At 45.2% G+C, this 22,218-nt stretch overlaps 1 protein-coding gene across 2 annotated transcripts in view; it reads right to left on the bottom strand.

The window, feature by feature from the left end:
- Positions 1-22,218, bottom strand: part of MYO1E (myosin IE) — a 193,375-nt gene that overhangs the window by 136,912 nt on the left and 34,245 nt on the right. The window lies entirely within an intron of this gene.

The following is a 22,218-nucleotide window of genomic DNA, read 5'->3' on the forward strand; positions in this document are numbered from 1 at the left end:
ACTCGAGTCTGCAGTTGCAGTTCAAGTGGGAAGAGTGATTCCTGTTGATGTAAGATTCAGTTCTTTCCTTACATAAAAATACTGAATGAGCTGGTGACTACCAGGGAGAAGAATGTCCAGTGCAGTTCACACCTCCTTGTAAAATATTCCCCTGGCTGCCAGGTAAGCTGAGAAGACATGAATTCACACAAATCATTGAACTTGATCTTCGCTGACAAGTGAATTCTAACATGAATGACCCCATTTTAAGAACTTTGTAGTTAATTTCTTTTTAAAGATTTTATTTGTCAGAGAGAGAGCACAAGCAGGGGGAGCAGCAAGGGGAGCGGCAGGCAGAGTTGGAGAAGCAGGCTCCCCGCTGAGCAGGGAGCCCGATGCGGGGCTCGATCCCAGGACCCTGGGAGCATGACCTGAGCCGAAGGCAGACGCTTAACCGACTAAGCCACCCAGGTGCCCCAGTTAATTTTATTTTAGAAACACCAGCCCAAGCTCTGTCAGACAATGATTAGCTCGAACCATCATTTACTCCATTTAAGGTAAATTGGTTTGATTTTCCCTAAAATTGTGGGTTTTTTCGACTTCAAACATTATTTTTTAAAAAATCACAATGCCTAAGTATGAGACTCAGAAATTTGGTGTGAGGTTATGCTATACCATCTCCCCTCCTGACTGGAATCCCTAAATCTTTAATGTGATGTAAGATCTTTGTCAGATATAGTTTGTCACCACTGAGAAGCTGAAAAGGCATTTGAGCAACTGTTTACTACAGACCAGTTAGCTACTCCGTAACTGATCACCAGGTAAAGCACTAAGTGTTACATGCAAGGCTTTGGGTTCTCTTGAATCTCTTCTAGAGGAGAATCTACGGCAGCTCCTCCCAGCCAGTAGGTCCAGCAAGACCAGTCCTTGTTCCCAGGGCTCTGCCTGTCTGGCCCACGCCGAAGGCTGTCCCCTTTCTGACATCTTTATTGGCAAAAGATACTACCAAGCATTCAGAACCTTTAACAGAATCTACCACCATTCTTAGCCACCCACCCTTCCCATCTACCCACCCCCTCACTCTCAGACTTAATCAAGAGAGGAAGTGAATCTACCCTTGAGGTTGTCATAATCTTTGAAATCTGGAAGTGGGTCCCATGATGTGAAAGGAAGTTAAGCGCTAGAGGAAGACAATGAGTCCCTACAATGGGCTAGAAACCTGTGATTGCCTTCGAGTTATAAATCTTCCAGGGTTCTAATTGAAAAAACAAAAACATTCTCCAAATGCCCCTCTGTTGTTGGAGGTATGGTTGTCAAGAAATTTTGTTAGGCTTTCTTGAAGGGCTCATGGACTAACTCTAAGAGAATATCCAAATGACAAAATCATGATAACAAAAGTAATAGAAAAAACAAACTCTTTGAGTAGGCTTATTTTATACTTTTTTTCTTTCATTTTAGCAGTAAAAGCACATGAATCCTCAGAATTTGTTTAAAATGTCTCCCTAGTTAATGGCCTACATCTGTTAATGTACCCACAGCCCAGGAAGCATCCTCTGGAAGAAAATCTGGACTCAAAATTAAATTCCCCATTAATATTATGACAACTTGTCACCAGAGTTCACCTTCTCCTTCCTCTGAACTGTCCTCATTCCTAGGAGATCTTACGCATCTGTTACAATCCTGAAAGCTAACCTTCCTGATGTACCCCATCCCCTCACAGATTTACCAACAGGAACCTCATTGGTGAAAGCACTTAGCGTTGTCTCCAGGGCAAATCCCAGAGGCTATAATTCATAATGGAGAAGTTTCTCTGGGATGCTGGGAGGAATAAAGTAACTAACAGCCACTCCGAGTAGCTGAGTCAACTTTATTATGGTGAAGTCCGTATTCTGCCATGATCTGGCAAAGAGCAAAGGCCCAGGACTGGAGCATGAAGATCAGATTCCAATTTCCTCGTCTGCCACTCACTGACTGGGTGGCCTGGGGGATTCACTTCAACTCCCTGTTTCCAACATCTTGGGGTTGTTGGTGAGAAGACCAATGAAATCAAGGGCAGGAAAATCCTTTGTAAATCTTTTTTTTAAGATTTTATTTATTCGACAGAGAGAGAGACAGTCAGAGAAGGAGCACAAGCAGGGGGAGTGGGAGAGGGAGAAGCAGGCTTCCCGTGGAGCAGGGAGCCCGATGCGGAACTCGATCCCAGGACCCTGGGACCATGACCTGAGTCGAAGGCAGATGCTTAACGACTGAGCCACCCAGGGGCCCCAGACCTTTGTAATCTTATGGTGCCATAAAAATGAGTTCTTTTGATAACACCAAGAGAGAATGAGGATACAACTGAATTTGTTCATTTCTCCTAATTTATGCCATTACACTAATTTGTGATATACTTCACAGAACTTACCTTTCTCCGTCCTCAAACCTGTTTCTCCAAAAAATGCAAGAACACCTAAATGAAAGTAAGCATGTGTACTACGTGCTGGAGGCCAGGCCTCCACCGCAGGTACTGAGAGAGGATGAGATCGGGCGAAAACTCCAGTTAAGTCCTGGGCGGGACGAGCGTCAGATACAGGAAAGGTGAAAACAGTACACCTTGAAGCTAACAGAAACCGGCATGCCCATAAGGAGACCAGTTGCTACCAAAGGAAGATGTGGGGACATGTCCAGATACCTAAGGCACCTTCCTAAATGTCTGGAGGGAACAGTCAACCCAAAACAGAATTTCTATATAAACCGCAGAAATGCACCTGTCATCTTGACGCAGTACCATGCTATGCAGGAATGCTAACAAAGTAAGGGAGAAGGGGCAGCATGCTGGGGTGGAGAAGGCAGTGCTTACAAGTCAGACCCCCTTTGCTGGGTGACCACAGCAGCCACTTAAGGCCATTGGGTCTCACTTTCCTCATCCATGAAAAGGTTGTCAACACTGAACTCACAGGGCCAGTAAGAGAAATAGGCTATACCTGGAACCCATCTCAATTGTTGGGCTTGGCATGCTGTCTTGATATGAATTAGACGTAAACACGACTGATTCTCTGACTAGTCCTTGAGTGCCCTGTGGGCAGGGACAGCTGTCCCTTTTTTTCTGAATTCCCAGTCTACCCAGCTCAGCGTTTGGCACTCCTCGGGGCTTAATCAATTTTATTAAATGTGTAATCAAAAGGTGAGGTGTAAGTGCATTATGAACTGAATATAAAGGTCTATAAATATGTAAAGGTAAGGTTTGAAGGCAAACAAAAGACTCCTGCCAATTTAAAATATAAAAATGGTATATGGAAGGTAAAGACTGGTTACGGGGTCTCTCTTCTGCCCAAAAGACAGTGACATTGAGACCAGGGCACCCATGAATTTGGTCTGCTAGGCTAGGGCATCTCCAGGGTGGAGAAAGGAAACTCTTTCAGGTATTGTCTGGGGAGACGATCCCTCATCATCACTCCAAACTACCTGCCATATTAACGGATTCCCGCATAAAAGAAAATGTGACGCTCTGGCTGGTTTTTCTAGAAACCATCCAGCGTGATGGGGAAGCTCCAGGCTGCAAATAAAGCCTTCAGTTTCAGACCCCAGTCAAACCTAAATCTGACTGGTAGAATCAGCTGCCAACTTGATAAAATCTATTGTCTGAAATACAAAAGCAAGAGGCCCTGGTGCCTTCTGGGTTTCTGCTTGGAGCAAGAACTGCAACACCCCGGCTGGGTTCATGTCTCCAAGCAGCAGCGCCGAGGTAGAAACATCTCTAATGTGGCCTCTACATCATTCAAAAGAGTGGTTAGTGAGACAAAGTCGGCACTCAGGAGCTTCTCGTTATCCTGAACCAGCTGTGTAGGACCCTCTCCTAATAAAATAGCAACACCAGGATCCTAACCTGAACGCATGGCACTTCAAAGCTAAGTTTTCATGAACATCTCCCATCAGAGGCGATGCCTGATGTGGTTTTAAGGCAGCCATCCCTACATGAATTTTCGAAATGAGGAAATGGGTGGTCAGAGACCTGGCCAAGATTACACACAAAGCAAAAGGCAGAGCTGGATTCTCACTCTGCAGCTTCAGGTCGCTCCTCTTCCTCTCTCCACACAACTGGGGTGATGCTGAGCGTGGGAAATGACTGGAGCTGAAATAGGTCTTGGTTCTAGAGTTTTCCTTTAGACTTCGGAAGCCCCCTGAAAACTTCACAGAGGCTCTTGGGGAAAAGTGCTATCTTCTCATCGTTTAGGTATGACGCTACGTAAGTCATAATGTGACTGTTTGCCTTTTGCATTCTCCATTCAAATGAAATGGAACTTTCCTTTCAAGAAGGCTCTGTTGAAACTGCCATATTTGGGTAGAAATGCCCAGGAGTGAGGCTCTTGGTTCAAATTTCTTTCCCAAGTACAGAAAAGTGGGGACTATTAATGCAAACGTACTTACTGATGTAAATTAGGCTTTAAATTGAGCTATTCATTGACCTCAGCTCAAAGAAAATCTTAGAAACACAGAATTTGCCATTATTTCCCCTGTCATAATCAAAACTGAGTGCCTTCAATTTATAAAGGGCATCGTAATTCTTTTTTGTTTTTTTGTTTTTAAGTAGGCTCCACGCCCAGAATAGAGCCCAACGTGGGGCTTGAACTCACGACCCTGAGATCAAGGCTGGAGCTGAAATCAAGAGTCAGATGCTTCACCAACTGAGCTGCCCAGGCACCCCAAGTGCATCGTCATTTTAAAAAGCACTCTCCTATCTATTCCTTCATGTAATCTTCACAACCTTGTAAAGTTGGTATCACCATCCACAATTAACAGATCAGGAAACCAAAGCTTTTAGAGGTTAAGAAACTGGCCCAACGTGGCAGTGAGGTCTCTTCTAAGTGAACCCAAATGTTCTGAATTTATAGGGCAAGATTACCCCTTCCACGATACAACATGTCAAAGTCTTCCAGCCAAACACCACCAGGAACACACTTCTAGCTGCACAGTGGTGTTCGTTATTCATCACAGTAAGGGAGAGCAGGCACAACAGGGCCCCATGGACCTCCTCAGTAAGAGGGTATTAAACTCTATTGCAGGATTTGGGGGAGGTCTAAGGAAGCAAGGGTTTGTTCTAGATGGGGCGCCGTCAGAAATTGGGGCAATCTATGATTGTATATCTCAGTAAATATTATCTGTAGGGAGCTGACTAGAGCACAGAGAGTGGTAAAATGGTAAAGTACCAGTGGCCACTCCTATTAGCCAGGTTTGGGGGCGGGGGTGGTGTTTGATGGTATATTATGGGTTGTAAAGGAGCCTTGTCTTAGTCTGTGTTTAGACGAAATTACACAGTGGTCTTGTTTGGTCTCACAAGACCATGGTTTAAGAGGGAACTTGTTTGAGGCCAGTGTTGTGTGCATTTGCTCACGTCCAACAGGTGGACAACATGGCCCAGCTGTGAGTGCCACGCCACCTTTTAACAACCCTGAGGCTTAGCTGTGTCTGGCCGGAGGATGTCAGGGCTTGCTTTGGTTCTTTCTCAAACAATTTCCCCTGAGCAACCTTTACTTCGAACAGAAAGTCAAGGAAGATCATTCACAAATGATTTAATTTAAATGGAATCTTTACTTTGTGAAACCAAAAATTCAATCAGCATTAAACTGCCCCTGAAACTCCCTAACAGATATAGGAAGGCTTGAGTCACAATCATCTTGCATGGTCTTGCTTCTTCTTCCATTCAGATTTCCTCCTGTCTGAACAATTAATTGGTTCCCAGGCACAGAGAGGGTTGAACTGTGGCAGCACCTGCGAGCTGTCCCCCAGCATCTATGCTTCCTTTCCTTTAGTGACACAATCTGGCTTTTAGCTGGGCACATGGCTGCTCAGAATAAGGAATTCACTCCCAGATTCTTATGCCGCTAGGTGTGGCTGGGGATGTAAGTGGAAGGAGTAGGTACAAGCTCTAGGGCATATCACAAAGTGGGGGAGGGGGCAGGACCTCCTTACTCCTCGCCCTTGCGCAGGATTGGCAGGTGGCAGCCAAAGCTCCACATGGGCCCATAAGGACCAGTGCCACACCCTAGGGGTGGCAGGGCGGAAAACAGGAAGTAGCCTGCACCCCAGGCAACTGCAGTGCTCCTTGCACTGCCTACATCCAGAATGTTAACTGGGGGAGAAATAGACACACATACCACAGTAACAAGCAAAAAAAAAAAAAAAAACCAAAACATTTCACTCAGGTCAACTATACTTCAATAATAAATTAATAAATCAAAAATATTAACTCACTCATAATTGCTGCTGCATAGTCTCAAGTGGAAATCTTTTCCATTTAAATGTGGTAAAACTCAGTTTGATCCCAGAAGTTCTTCTATCGCTCCAGGTTTACATAAATCTTCCCTCCTTGAATCACTTTGCTTTCTGTTAGTCACCACCTCTCCCCAGTAATGCACAGTACAGGGAAGAATCTGTTTATAATGTTGCTGTATATTGCTGTGCTCACTGTTTCATGAGTATATTTATGTTTTATCTAATTACGTATTTCTAATTTTTACCTTTTTGTCTCACTCTTTCCCAATAACACAGAGCCCACTGATGGGGCATAAAAATACCGGGCAGATGTCTGTTTTAATGAGCCTTTAAAGACTCTATAATGTAATCATATTTTAATTTCTACTACTTCATCTATTCACCTCTTCTCATCCTCGTGTGAGATCATCACGTTCGTAGACGCTCAGCTAACCTGCAAATTGCTAGGGGATTGCTCCCTAGGTTGGCAAAACCTCAAATGTTAAATTTGTGAGTGCCAAGAGTTTAAATACATAAAATGCCTTTATTTGTAAAAGGCCTCAAAGGACTTTTCTCACTGTTGAGTCATTGTATCCCCTACATTTGTAAAACCATTTGCAATTCACAAAGTGCTTTCATACTTATCATCTCATAGTCCTTGTAGTCAGGCTGGATATTAGTAATTTCTATGTTACAAACAAGGAGCTAGAAGCTCTGAGTTGGTGAATCACTGACTCACAGTGCCATTCATCTAAAAAAAAAAAAACCCTGTAAATGGCCTTTGGGTTATTTTCCTGGTTTCCCCATTCTGAGCAGTATTGCAGGAAAGCCTTCTCCTACCTGTATCTCTGCCCCTTGGGCTAACATTTCTGTGGGATGAAGTCTGAAATAGAACTTCTGGTCTGGGATGTGAGCACGGGAGGTTGAGTAGGTAGAGGGAGCACTGGGAAAGCAATCCTGGCGGGGACATGAAGTCGAGGAGGCAGGCCTGACTAGGTCATCATTCCCAGTTTCACTGAGCTGGAAATGTGGGCCACTGCTTTCTAACTTCTGAATGAAACTAAGTCCAGGGCACCTGGGTGGCTCAGTTGTTAAGGGGCTGCCTTTGGCTCAGGTCATGATCCTGGGGTCCTGGGATCGAGCCCCGCATCGGGCTCCCTGCTCAGTGGGGAGACTGCTTCTCCCTCTCCCTCTGCCTGCCACTCCCCCTGCTTGTGCTCTCTCTCTCTCTGTCAAATAAATAAATAAAATCTTTAAAAAAAAAAAAGAAAAAGAAAAAAGAAACTAAGCCCAAGTGGACGTCATCCAGAGGAGCTGCAGGATGACCTGGGCAGTGGCCCCTCTCCAGCATCTCAGGTAGCACTGAAGTGTGGGTTAGCTGAACAGATCGGCCAGCAGCTGCATCAACACCTAGGTCCCGGAGGATGTGGTTCTGTAGAGTTGGTCTCTACTGAAGAAGGGGACACAGGGGACCCAGCTGATAGATAAAAGCAGCGGAGTGGCTGGGACCAGCCAGTGTGGGCAAGGGACAAAACGGGCACCAGATTCTGCCTCTCAAACTCGATCTCCATTAATCCCAATTACAATTCTGACATTTCCTTCTCACCTTCACTCTCACGGTTTGCTACATATACTCGAAGACCCCTAACCCAGCCCTCCGGGGTGAGTATGCAATTGATAATGATTCCAATGAGTTTAAAGCAAATTCTCTGCAGGAATTTGTTTATAATTTCTTTCTCTTAATTTATTTATGTTTTATTTCCAGAAGGAGAGAATGGCAGAAATAGCTCTGGCCCATAGAGTCAGAAAGCCTGGAAGAAGACGGAGAAGAAAGATTGAAGACGAAGGGAAAGGTAATGAATAGTGTGGGGCACCAGCTCTGAGCCGTCACTTTACACTCATGTCAATTACACAATGTTAATTGACATTTATCCTCACAATAATCCTGTAAGGATGGTGCTATTGGTCCATTACTGATGAGAAAAGCTCCAAAGGTTGGAGAAGTTAAGAGTCTTGTCCAAACACTAACCCCCACCCCGAAAAACAACATCAGGACTTCTGCCCTGCAAGGAATTTTCCATTCCATGGATGTGAAAACCAAATGAGATAATGGATACAAAAAATAGCTCCTGCAGAGTGAGAGAATATTATGATGGTGATGCCAGGACCCTGCAACTTAGGTTCTCTAAGAAGGTCTGAGTCTCCCTGGAGGTCAGCCAGTCACCCAGTCAGGCTGGATGATGACTGGGAACGGACCTGAACAAATGGCCTGCAGGGCTGAACTTAGCAGGTTAGTGGTGGCCATTCCCCTAGACAACCACACCGCATTTACTTGAACCTTCTCAAGAGGTTGTAGGCCAAAATTTGTACCTTTTGTCCCCTATCCCCATAGATTCCCAAGATTGCTCCTTACTTTGTTCCATATTATTTCCTTTTTATTACTCTCCTTTCCAGGATAGTGAAGCATAATTGTAGTTAACTGGGGAAGGACAAAGAAAGAGAAGCTTCTCTATAAAGCCTTGTTTATCTTCAAGACACAAATATAGGGGTGCCTGGGTGGCTCAGTCGTTAAGCGTCTGCCTTCGGCTCAGGTCATGATCCCAGGGTCCTGGGATCGAGCCCTGCACGGGGCTCCCCGCTCGGCGGGAAGCCTGCTTCTCTCTCTCCCACTCCCCCTGCTTGTGTTCCCTCTCTCGCTGTGTCTCTCTCTGTCAAATAAATAAATAAAATCTTAAAAAAAAAAAAGACACAAATATATATACATGCATAACATATAGGGAGTTATTATACACCTATATATATACACAAACACACATGCACATTTTTTAGCAGGCTAAGAATTACCCTTGAGTTCTTCCTCCCCCCACACCATTCCTGTTGGTTCTACTTGGGACCTGTTCCCCACTCTACCCCTCCTCTAGTCTTAAGTCACTGCCTTACTTAGGGTCTCATTATTTCTCACCTGCAATAGCATCCTGACTGGTCTTTGGGTCAGTGCCCCACCTCCTGCTGCTTTGGTCCTGTGTTTCCTTCCTTCATAATTACTTAAGTGAGCTGCCATATTACTCAAGGTGGAGGGAGCTTCCTAACTCCTTATGGGCACATTCCCCAGGCGAGTTGACTAGCTGGATATAGCAGCAAGCCCATTGCTATCTTAAGCCCTAAAATAATAAGATGTAGCAAAGTAAGTGTCTGTTATGGGTTGAACGGTGTCCTCCTCCAAAAAAAGATATGCTGCTCCAGTACTTGTGAATGTGACCTTATTTGGAAATAGGGTCTTCGTAGATGTAATAAAGTTAAAATGAGGTCATTAGGGTGGGCCTCAATCCAGTATGACTGATGTCCTTATAAGAATAGACAGGCATGTAGAGAGGCCATGTGATGACAGAGGCAGAGATGGGAGTGATGCATCTAGAAACCAAGAATTGCACAACACCAGAAGCCAAGAGAAAGACATGGAACGCATTCTCCCCTAAAGCCTTCAGAGAGTGCATGGTCCCACTGAAAGCTTGATTTTAGATTTTAGCCTCCAGAAGTGTAAGCAAATCAATTTCTCTTTATTAAGCCACCTAGTTTGTGTGGTCATTTGCTAAGGTAGCCCGAGGAAACTAACACAGGATCTTTTAAAAGGTGGGAAGAGTTGACCATCAAGAAAGAACCCTTCAAGTTAAAGCTCCTTCATGAGTTTGCCTCTGCTACTTACCTCCTCTGTAAGAAGCCCGGGGCCTCCAGAATTATGGTTCTAAAGAACACGCTTGATGATGTCATTCCCTTTTTTGAAAAGCCTCCCATTTTCAGGGGCGCCTGAGTGGCTCAGTGGGTTGAGTATCTGACTCTTAGTTTCAGCCCAGGTCTTGATCTCAGGGTCCTGGCATTGAGCCCTGCATCAGGCTCTGTGCTCAGCATGGGGTCTGCTCGAGGAGTCTCTCTCCCTCTCCCTCTGCCCCTCCCCCCACTCAAGTGCACTGGCGTGCATGCGCTCTCTCTCAAATAAATAAACCTTTTAAAATAATAATAAAAATTAAAAGTCTTGCATTTTCTGTAAGACAGAGTCCAAGCCCCTAATATACCATGTAAGGCCTTCACAGTCTGGTCCCAAACTGCCTGTCCAACATAAGTGCTCTCTGTCTGTCCCCTCCCCACCTCCCTCCCTACATGCTGACCCCCAGTCATCACGCTGCCCTAGAGTCCGGCGACTGATTCTCATACACAGTGGACAACAGGCGTGGTGAAAGTAACTGGCCAGGGCGGCCCTGAGAGTGGACCTGGGCATCCACCATACTGAGCAAGCCCATGATGCCCTTTCTCTAGAAGACCAAAAGCTGGGCAATGCTGGATCAGGCAGAAGGATCTGTGGCTCTGGGCACCAAAGGCACAGGCATGATTTGGTGCCTAAGTATTAAGCAATTACCACTTGATGATACATGCAGCATTCTACTTCCTCTCTGAATTCACTTTGAACCTTCATCAGTCAATAAACTAATGAGTTATCTACAATGTACTGCGCCCCCTGCTCGGTGCCAGGACACAGAGAAGAGTGTCTGAGGTGTGTCAAGTTCACTAATCCAATCAGGCTGGTCTAGCCGGGGAAAGGACTAATCCGAAAGGTGCAAGAGACACAAGGCAGCAGATTCCATTCTGGGGGCTTCCGTTAAAAACTGGAAGAGTTCCGAGAACGGAAGTGACCTGAATGGACTGGAACAGTCAGGAAAGAGTAGGTGGAGGGGATGGGAACGGAGGTGGCGCCTGGCAGATGCAGGGGACTTAGCTGGCCAGCGGGAGGAGGGAGACTTTGCAGGGACAACACAATCGAAGGCCCAGAAGCAGGAGGAACAGACATCACGGCTCCCGGGGAAACCTAGTTTTCAAAGCACCGTTCTTAATTAGTCTAGTTCACCAAGGGGGCCTCCAGGGGGCCTCTGGTTTGTGCAGACCACACAAACTAGGTGGCTCTGCAATATCAGCAGCACCTGGAAACGGGACAGAAATGCAAAGTCTTGGCCCCGCCCCCAACCCAGTGAATGAGATGCTCTCGGCGTGGGGGGTGGGGCTCCCCCACCCGAGTTTCTACACATTCTCCAGGGGATTCGGATGCAGGCTAAAGTTTTTGAGAACTGCTGCTCTCGGGAGAAGACATGTTATAAATAAACTTATAATGTCTATTCCTACAGAGGAAACTTTTAAATCGTCTCCTACTTTTACTTCATTTAGTTTTCGATAGACCCGAAATGGCCGAGCAGCAACACGTGCCAAGCACAAGGCAGAGACAGCTGTGTGCACACGTGAGTACGTGTGTGTCCAAAGACCACATCAGTCATCTGACTGCCAGGAAGTAACTGTTTAACATACATCTGAGAAAGATCTAGAAAAATGAGTTATTTAAGGCAGCAGCACCGCTCGGATGTCACAGTCCTATGGGATAAGAAATTTTATATACTAAAGATAAAGACAGTGATTGAATGTGGCTACCTAGACCCCAGAAATAATAATAGGAGTATAGATACAACCACTTCCCTTGTTGCCCTATCATCTTTCCGTGATCATCTGGGGGCTAGTTCTCCTATTTCCACACACCAGAGATAAGAACCCCACACTCTTTCGTGTTCGGAGCTTCTGTACTTGAAGACCGCCAACAATCCCCTACTTTCACCACTCCTGCCAAATGAAGGTTGGGTTTCCTTTGATTTGTGTTGGGCCTGCAGCTCCTCGTTAAGTAAACTAGGACTCCAGGTCCAGCCCATGCATTCAAGAAGAGAAAAATAGAAGGAATCAAAGTGAATGGTAGCGAGGGAAGGAGGGGAAGTTCCCTGGAAGTCTAAAAGTAGGAACCAAGGATGGTATTTTTGGCTGGGGACTTTCTGTACCACATGAAATTATGAGAATGACTTAATTGTTCCTGTGCGTTCGAAACCCAAGAGAGAGCATAATGGCTGGGTTACACCCAGACGGACTGGAGCGGGAGTTAGACAGGGTGGCCTCCTGCCAACCAAACCTGCTCTGCAAACATGACCGGCTGGCTGCCTCGGTGGTGTTTTCGGGGCCAGGCCAAGTCTGATGATGGCTGGCTTTGCTTCCCCAAAGGAGACAGGGTGCTATGTTACAGATGGCTCCCATTTCAGGGGGTGGGCTCCAGAAAGCTGGGGTTCTAGTCTTTTCTCTATGTAGTGGCTATATGCACCCAGGCAGCAATTTTAACTTTTCTCTGTCTCCTCATCTACTGGAAGAGATAAGGCACACTCTATGTGTCTTGGCTGTATCACAGAATGGTGGTAGGAACACATAAGAAAAAAGACACAAAGAACATCCTTTGGAAAATTAAGATTGCTATACTGTTGGGAGTTATTCCTGGACTCTGGTTTTCGCCTAGTATCTTTTGTACCCCTCTTCTTATTGGCAGATGCCTTCTGGGCTGCCTGCCCTGCTTCCCTTTCTGCAGTAGGTGGTGGTCATGATGGCTGATGCCTCGCCACCTGGCCGCAGGAGAAGACCCCTGACCCAAGCCAGGGCCATCAGATTATCATTCCCAGGAATTTATAATAGAGTGGCTTAGCGGCTGAGTTCTTGGTGGCTTGGACTCATTTACACTACCCTAGTGGTTCCTATCAGGGGCACTTCTACTCCCCGGGGGCATTTGGTGATGTCAATTTTTGGCTGTCACAACGAGGAGGGGCTACTGTTGGCATCTTGTGGGTAGAGACCAGGGACGCTGCTAAACATCCTCCAGCGCACAGGACAGCCCCTCATAACGAAGAATCATGTGGCCCCAAATGTCAGTAGTACCAAGCATGAGAAACCCTGCACGAGAGCAGAGGTTGCAAGGCAAACGGCTCCCGGGGCCAGCAGGATACAAAAGGGACGAGCCAGGCAGTGGGGAAGTGGGCTGACTGGCAATGGGGGGCTCTGAGGAAGAGAGCAGTCACTGTGTGCCTCCAGCCAGGTGTTACCATGGGGGAACTGGGACTTAAGCTTGTCAGTTCTGAGTTATCCAGATAAGCTAGAAAACTGGATTTTCATGTAAAATCTGATTTTTAAAAATTTATTGTTTTAAGTAAGCTCTACACCCAACGTGGGGGGCCTGAACTCACGACCCCAAGATCAAGAGTCGCGTGCTCTACCGACTGAACCAGCCAGGTGCCCCAAATCTGATTTTTAAATGCCGGCTCAGATTTTCTGAAACATATGGGCCAAATAAATACATCTCCAGGCCTCGTGGAGGCTGGGGTGTCACCACTTTACAACGTCTGGTCTAGAGAGAAGATCAAAAGCCTTCTTCCCTTGAGCCCCTGGAAGCCCAAGGAAGTGGTCTTCCCTCCACTTCCTTGGATTTGTGAGGCAGCCCAGGAGGTCCCTTGCACCCCCAAAGCCTTCTCTAGCGCACATGCCTGCCATTCTCCCTCACACTCACTTCTTCAGTGACATCTTGGACCTGATGTGCCATCTCCTCCCAAATAAGAATTCAATCTCCCAGGGTTGGAAGAGACCCTGGAAAAAGGTCTAGTCCTGACCTGCCAGGAAAAATCTTTGACATATTACTTAACCCCTCTAAGCCTCAGTTTCCTCATTTGTAAAACCTGGGTAAGAATAATAATACTTTTTCAGGCTGCTAGGAAGATTGAGTTCATATATCACCTCAACCTCCCTCTTGAATCCTTAGCACTTTGGAAATAATACTTCAATGCTGTAATAAAAATAAGAAAACCAGCACACTTAGATCATGATTAATGTCAATATTTGCTTGCGGCTTAGCCTAAAAATTCACACAGGGTGGAACTTGAACATTCAATCACTTTCCCAGGACGAATAAGCCATGTCTCATCAGTTACTGAGACACATTGCTGGAACACTTTACGGACGCCGAGGAGTATTTTGTGTGTTGATGTATGGGGGACCAACCAGTACCGGGGTGATTTGGCTTGTGGTGATTCCGAGAAGGGGCATGAACAGCAGGAGACACGGCGAGCAAGGAGCGGGCAACTCTCAAGCCATCCAACCACCACTCGCAAAAAAAGAAAAAAAGTATCCAAGAAATTCTCGGGCCAGAGCACAACAATCTTTCACCATCTTAAGAATTTAGTGAATTCAGGTTTATGGCAAATCTAACCTGTCACAAGGGCTGTAGCATTCTTAGCTGCCGCCAAGCCATTCTGGCCTGAATTCTTGCCAAGGCTACTTGACCCTCATAAAAATCCTGGACAGTGGAGTGGGGGCCGTTTTTTCCCTCTGCCTTTGAAAAGCTTCCTTGACAACACCCATTACAAAGAGAACAGGGTCTGCTCTCCAGACTGGAGGCCAAAATGCTAATTAACTAATAGCCACATCTGCCAAAAAAATTTGTGGGTAGTACTCTCTCCTTCTAGCAGTATTAGAGAGAGAAAGGGAATGCAAATGAAGAAAATCTAGAAAGAATCCTGATATTAATACCAAATGATCACATGTGTTTTTTCACAGCTGTCCTTCCTACTTTACTTCTGATCACTTTTTTGTCACTATAAACTGGTCTTTCAATGACAAAATCATTTCATCACATATGGACTGGATACTGATTCTGTTGCTTTCCACTGCCGACTTCACAGAGGATTTATGTGAGTCTTCTGGATTCGTTAGCAATTGTTTCATTATTTCTATGAAAGCATTGTGCTATGTAAGGAAGATATCATACAAAGCAAATAATGCATACTAAAAATTGAAACTATACTAGGAAAATAAATCTGGATTCAGTCCAAGTACTGGTGAAAGCTGATATTAAGATATCACTCATAGGGCGCCTGGGTGGCTCAGATGGTTAAGCGTCTGCCTTCGGCTCAGGTCATGATCCCAGGGTCCTGGGATCGAGTCCCACATCAGGCTCCCTGCTCCTTGGGAGCCTGCTTCTCCCTCTGCCTCTCTCTCTCTCTCTCTCTCTCTGTCTCTCATGAATAAATAAATCAAATCTTAAAAAAAAAAAAAAAGATATCACTCATAAATGCTAACAACTAACTGCCCACAGCTTTAGCAGTAGCAGTACCCCCCAAATAACCCCTATATCCCGAGAGTATTTTGGAGCATTCAGTTGCATTCTTGCGAGGAGTGGTTTCCTCCCTAGGCAGGGAAGAAGGTGCATCTGATGTTTTGCAGTTTGGGAATGCAAAGGGGGCATTATACTTTCCAATCTTGCTCTATCCCTCCATCCATTCAATAAATATCTACTGAGTGCCTATTATGTGCCAGACACTTTGCTGCGAGTTGGGTGACAGAGATGAACAACACATGTATTTTGCCTGCCCTCGCAGAGCTTACAGTCCAATGAGCCAAAGAGACAGGTTAACAAGCAATTCCAACAGTTTGATAAGAGTCATGTAAGGTAAGACAGGCGCTTCCTTCTCTTTCTCCTCCCCAAAGAAACTTGGAGCAAGGGACCACAAGAATTTAATCTGATGTGAGTCATGCAAACAGTCACAATTCTGGGAGCAAACTCTAAGCTCACCATCATCAAGGCAAACCAACAGAAGAAGTAACTTGAGAAGAGAGCAGTGACAGAGACCTTCATCAAGAAGGGGAGGCAGAAAGTGAGGGATAGACTTTGGACATCAGATTGTGTGGCTTGCTGGGAGCCTGGAGTCCTAGGAAAAGCAATGAGAGCAGTTCCAGGAAAGAGTCCGTAGGGCATCAGGGAAAGTGTGGGACAGTTACAGTCAGGGACTTCCCCAAATCCTGTATATGGGCTAATAAATCCAACCGTTGTGATAACGCCACGAAGCGGGTACTATTATTATCATACTCCCAGTCTACAAACAAGATAGCTGAGGTAATGAGGGTACAAAACTTGTCCAAGCTTGTTAGTTAGTCATGGCGCCAGGATTCAAGCATACCTAGCCTGGGTTTCATACTAAATGCGTGTCAAAGATTTTAGACATGCCTTAGTGGAAAATGAGGGGTCACGGAGGATTTTTAAGCAAGGTACCATGTAATTAAAACATTGACTTCAGAATTCACGTAGTCACTGAACGCAGAATGAACTGCAGGGGAAGGGGGAAGGCAACAGGCATTTAACGAATGCCTCAGGTGCGCCCAGACCTCTTCAGACATGATCTTATAATTCTACCTCATTATCCAACGAGCACTCCGGAAGAGGCAGATTTCCATTTTACTGATACTGAAATTAAATCTCAAAATGGTACATAAATTGTGCATTCACTCCTGTACGTGGTGGAATCAGATTTCGAACCCAAGTGAGGCTACCATTAGAGTCCCCACTATTCCTACCACACTGTCCTGGAAATATTGGAGGCTTCCAAGAAGCTAGGTGGTAGGTTTTCTAAATTGTCAAAATGAGTGGTGATGAGAATTAGAGGAAGGGGTGGGTGGGAGACCTGGTAAGTCAAGGGAAAGATGGAGGCAAAAAAAAAAAAAAAAAAGAAATGACATCAGGATTTCAAAATTATTTTACTTGAGTATGGGAGGCAGGAAGTAGTAGAAGCAGCCTTCCAGAATGGTGACTGAGAGTATTAGCATTTATTGAGCACTTACTATTTGCCAGGCAACGTACTAAGGGCATTAGATGTGCCAATTAACTTCTCACAAGACTCCTCATTAACCACATTTTAAAGAGGAGGCAACCTGAGTAAGTTACCTGAGATCACACAGTGAACAAACTGCAAAGCTGAATTTGAGCTGAACTGACCTATTTAACTTCACGTCTTATAGAAGCCGGACATTTCCTATACGTCTCAGAGGAAACAGGAGACACGATAATGGGTTAAAGATTTGCATGGCTGGGGAATTCCAGAGAAGCAGAACCAGCATAAATGGCTCAATGCCACAAAAAAATAAATTTTAGCTCAAACATGAAGTTTCTGTAGTAACCTGTATTTATTCTTATTTCAAAAGTAAATGGATTATACAAAATTCTTTTTAGGAAGAAAAACGAAAGAAACGCAATTGCCTTTCACATTTCTAATGAGTTTAGCCGTTCAAAAATAAACAAGCTCCCTTCTGAGGCATGAGCTATTAATCACTGGAAATATTCAAGAATGATGTCAGAAACTGTCAGAAGGATTTCTGGACGAGGTGAAGCTGTCACATAAGAACATCGAGATAGAGATCTTTCAACTGGAGGATCCTTCCTGCCTTTTTTTCCTTCGCTGGTCACTCCTCAATGTTACCCTTCTTACAGGATGATGTTACCAGACTCTACAGAGACAGGGTGTCCTTTTTGTCACCTCAAGTTATGAAGAAACTGCCACAGCGAAGTTGCACCCATACCTACAAACGGCTTTAACAATTCTACCTTACAAGCTATTTCTTAGTTTTGAAAAGTAAAATTAAAAGGAAAAAGAAGGCCACAGCGTATTTTTTAGATATAGAAGCCCTAACTGTTTCTGGTTAAACAATCCAGACCATGTGAGAATACAGTCAAGTGTTTTTCAGGTTCAAAGTGCTTACGCGGAACATGGGTAGGAAGAAAGCCAAGCACCAGCGATTAGCTGAAAGGAAATTGTCCTGCTTACCTGGCTATTCTAAACACATAAGTAACTCTGTCAGAGGGAAAGTGAAATCTAATTGAGTCCTGACCCAGATTTTATCAATTCTAAGAAACAATTGGGGGTGGGAAGAAGGGACACATTGTTTTGGTTTTGCATTTTAACATATCTGAAATCAGACTCTATATTACAACCCATGACATGTCTCCATTTAGTTATTAGCATTTTTCTTTCTTAAAGGTACATAAAGGGGCCTGGGTGGCTCAGTCGGTTAAGCGTCTGCCTTCGGCTCAGGTCATGATTCCAGGATCGAGCCCCGCCTTGGGCTCCCTGCTCGGTGGTGAGCCTGCTTCTGCTGCTCCCCCTGCTTGTGCTCTCTCTCTCTCTCTGTGTCAATGTCAAATAAGTAAATAAATTCTTTAAGATTTAAAAAAAAAAAAAAAAGGTACATAAAAATGGTGCTTCTTAAAAATCAATGGCAATAGAAACTGGAAATAAGGCTGACAGAAAGTAAACGTCAGTTTCTTAAAAACATAAATAAACCGGCGGAGCCTTAGTCTTGATGAAATATAATAATTTCTGAACATGACGCATAAAGAAACAATTTCCACATGAGAATTAAAATTCAGACTTAAGTGGTACAGTGTGTGACTCTTGACCTCAGGGTTGTGAGTTCGAGCCCCACGTTGGGTGTGGAGATTTTTTAAAAATAAAATCCTAAAAAATAAAATAAATAAAATTCAGACTTAAGAATTAAGGACGCTATGGAGAATGGCTGTGTGCATTTGTCTGATGATCGCATGGGTACTGATGTGTGCTGTGGGCCCTACCGTGCTGGAGGGAGGGGGCGCCTCAAGGTTAAGGGAAAGCAGCAGGCTTGGGATCTGGCTGGCCCATAAGAGCATCTGGGGAGCTCTCACCTTCTATTATTACTAAAGCTTTTGGGGCTCTGGACTTCTTAGTTCGGAGCTACAAAGACCTTTCACATGCCCTCTGTGACTTCTCCGGCCCTAGGAGCCAAGCTGGCTGCCTAGAGACAGAGGAAGCCTCAAAAAGCAGGATGAAAACAGAATCCTAGAGATATCTGAAGTTCAGGACCTAAGTGGGGTGGGGGAGGGAATCTCCTCTTGCCCCAGCTGTATATTTGTGCCCTCAGTCCCAGATGGCAGGACCCACGTTGGCCACAAATCATAAACAGGAAAAGAAAGTATAAATAAATAAATAAATAAATATTTATGTGCTCGCTTCGGGAGCACATATACATTGCCAGAAAGAACGTAAATCTTAAAAAAAATAAATAAAATAAATAAATAAAATAAATCTTAAAATAAATAAGTAAAATAATAAATAAAATCTTAAAAAAAAAAAAAAAAAAAAAACTAACCGAGCACTTCCTATGTCTTTAAATTAATTCAATTCATTATAATCAAGCCAGCATATCTTTCTTAAACTGATCAATCCAGACTAGAGGAAAGCTGCTGAGTGTAGAAACAGGTGTTAGGCTCATCGTGACCCGATGTTAGCTTAGGCGAGTCTCCGGACTCTCGTATGTAGCCTTGGTTTTCTCACCTGTCACATGAGGGACGCGGATTGACCTCCACAGCCCGTTCCAGTGCTGACCTCTGTGACCTGCCACTAGGGCTGCTCATGGAATCACAATGCGGAGGCAGTTAGGGTCTTCTCATTGCACAAAGGCAAGAACTGGAACTCATGGGAATGGGCAAAGGAAAGCCCCTACAACTTCATTCTTAATGATCTTGGATACTCGGAGACCAAACTCTGGGCAAGCTCAAAGGTTCAGTTCCTCTTTACTGGGTACATTCTTTATTATCACGTGCTTACAAGAAAAAATGATAATCGTAATAAAAAAAAAAAACCCAGACAGCTACATATTTCTCTCCATACACAAGTAATTCTCACTTCCTCTAGAAAACTGTACCAAATTAGGTGGGTGGGCAGACTGAACCCACCTTCCAATTTAAAAATCACAAGATGGGGGCGCCTGGGTGGCTCAGTCATTAAGCGACTGCCTTCAGCTCAGTTCATGATCCCGGGGTCCTGGGATCAAGTCCCACATTGGGCTCCCTGCTCAGCCGGGAGCCTGCTTCTCCCTCTCCCACTCCCCCTGCTTGTGATCCCTCTCGCTGTGTCTCTCTCTGTCAAATAAATAAATAAATAAAAATCTTTATAAAAAAAAAATCACAAGATGTTTCTCATTGTCACATCAACTGGTGATACTTGTTGGCTTTTAAATAATCGTTTCAGCCTAAATGGCTCCTACACAAATGGATTTACATTTGTATGATTGTGTCATTCTGTCTTTGTCTATGGACCTTCCTTTGGTGTTAAAATATGCATTGTAACTTGCGTATTTTATAGCTATGCTTTAATTAAAGATGACGTAATCACTACACAAATTCCTCCCTTGGTCAGTATAGTAGAAAGGACACTGGAAAATGCCTCATGGGGGAGGTATTTTCCTACTTGACTTTTCAACCACACAACTCCATGGTGGAGTCTCCAATCTGGTCCTCCACCTTTTGGCGGACGAGACATTGCCGCTTGTCCCCAAGCACCCATCACAAGTGCTGTCCTGGGTCACCACCGGGCACTGCCAAGACTCAATTCCTGCTTACCTTTCCCTATACCTTTGCCATTTCATAAATATTCTCAGGAAATCTAGTCCTGAGTATTAGTTTATATGCTGGCAGACAGTAAGTACGACTATATAAATGCATGCATTTATTTACTTTAAAAACAGCACCTCTGTGGAAAGTGCAGGAGGGCAAGTATGGAAACAGAGAGACCATTAGCAATATCCTACACCATTCTCGGTGAGAAATAGTGGTTGCTGAATTAGGATGGCAGCTATGGAGTGATGTAAAGCTGTCAGATTCCATTATCTTTTTTTTTTTTTAAGTAGGCTCCACACCCAGTGTGGTGCCCAACATGGGGCTTGAACCCACGACCCTGAGATCAGGAGTCGGACGCTTAACCGACTGAGCCACCCAGGCGCCCCTCCATTATCTCTATAAATAGAAATGATGAGACATTCTGGCTGGGATGTGGGGGGTGAGGGAAAGAATGAAGTCAAGGAAAGGCTGGGTTGGGCTGCCATTTCCAGACACATCCTAGGCAAGGCTGAGGCTCCCCGTCAGTGGGCAAAGGAATGTTAGCCACATGGAGCCCTGTTCCTCCTCCCTCCCCAGCACTATGGGAGCTGTCTTGAGAGAGAAGGTGATGGGCCCAAGAGCACAAGCAGGAGGTGCAGGGGCACACCCCCTGCTGAAGGAGGCAGAGGAGGAGAAAACAAAGCCTCGTAGAGGTTCCCACCTCCGAAGAGCCGAAGCTGGCTGATGGGCCTGAGATGGCGGGGCTGCTACCAGCAGGAGCAGCTGTGGTGGTGACAGTTCCTGATTCCTTTGCACTAGACCCAACGGGCACTGGGCCAGGTGTCAAAGGTATCAGCAGAGAAAGTCAGAGAAAGAGAAAGCTCACCCCTGGGGATTAACTGGGCAGCAGAAGGCCTAGCAGAGTTTGGCCCTGGCTCAAGGCAAAAATAGGAGGTGGGAACAGACCAGTGTACTTTCTTAGAGCACTGGGGAAGTGGCTCTTACTTGGACCTGCGCTACCTCCCAGAGTGGACCGCAAGACAGACTCTGAAGGAGGAGAGAGAACTTGATCCATTTCTAGGCTCAAACGAGGCGCTGAACCAAAGGGGTGCAGGGAGGGTGTCAGAACATGCACTTTACAGCCTCTGTGAACCCCTAGACATGTTGGTGGTGATGGTATCTCTCCAATTCATATGGCACAAAGTAGTAGTAGAAGTATTTTATAAAGACAAACCATGAAACTTAAAGGACATACACAATGCCAGCTATTCATAAATGAGCCTCATCAAAACACAGCTGTTTTGAGGAATGTGGAAAGGAAATGTGGCCACTTGTGACAAACCTTCTCAACATGGCTGGCCCTGAGGCGAGGACTCCAGCAGACCTCCACATATTGAGCAAATCTGCAGCGGGCTCTGGCGTGGAGCTCACAGCACCCCCAGGGTTAAGCAGTTAGGGCGTGTGATAATCCAAGAAATGGGAAAAGGAGTCGGTACCAGGGTCGTTTATATCCACATACTCTTGAGAAAACTAAGGCAAAGAGATAGTACCCACTTAAACTCCGTGAGCGGGCACTATGATGCCAAATACAGGTGAGGAAAGTAGCTCAGAACTTGACATTTGGCTAACTAGGGCAGAGCAGGATTTGAACCCAGCACTCCATTGACACCACAGCTTCATAAAGATGACAGTCATCGGGGCGCTGGGGGGCTCGGTCGGTGAAGCGTCTGCCTTCAGCTCAGGTCATGATCCCAGGGTCCTGGGATCGAGTCCTGCATCGGGCTCCCTGCTCAGTGGGAAGCCTGCTTCTCCCTCTCCCTCTACCGTTCCCCCTGCTCGTGTTCTCTCTCTCTCAAATAAATAAATAAATAAATAAAATCTTAAAAAGAAGAAAGGATGACTGTCATCAGCAGAAGGTAAGGGGAGGGACTCAAAAT

This window comes from Mirounga leonina, unplaced genomic scaffold (genome assembly GCF_011800145.1).
Source record: "Mirounga leonina isolate KUSES-001 unplaced genomic scaffold, KU_Mleo_1.0 Mir_91, whole genome shotgun sequence".
Taxonomy (NCBI): Eukaryota; Metazoa; Chordata; class Mammalia; order Carnivora; family Phocidae; genus Mirounga; species Mirounga leonina.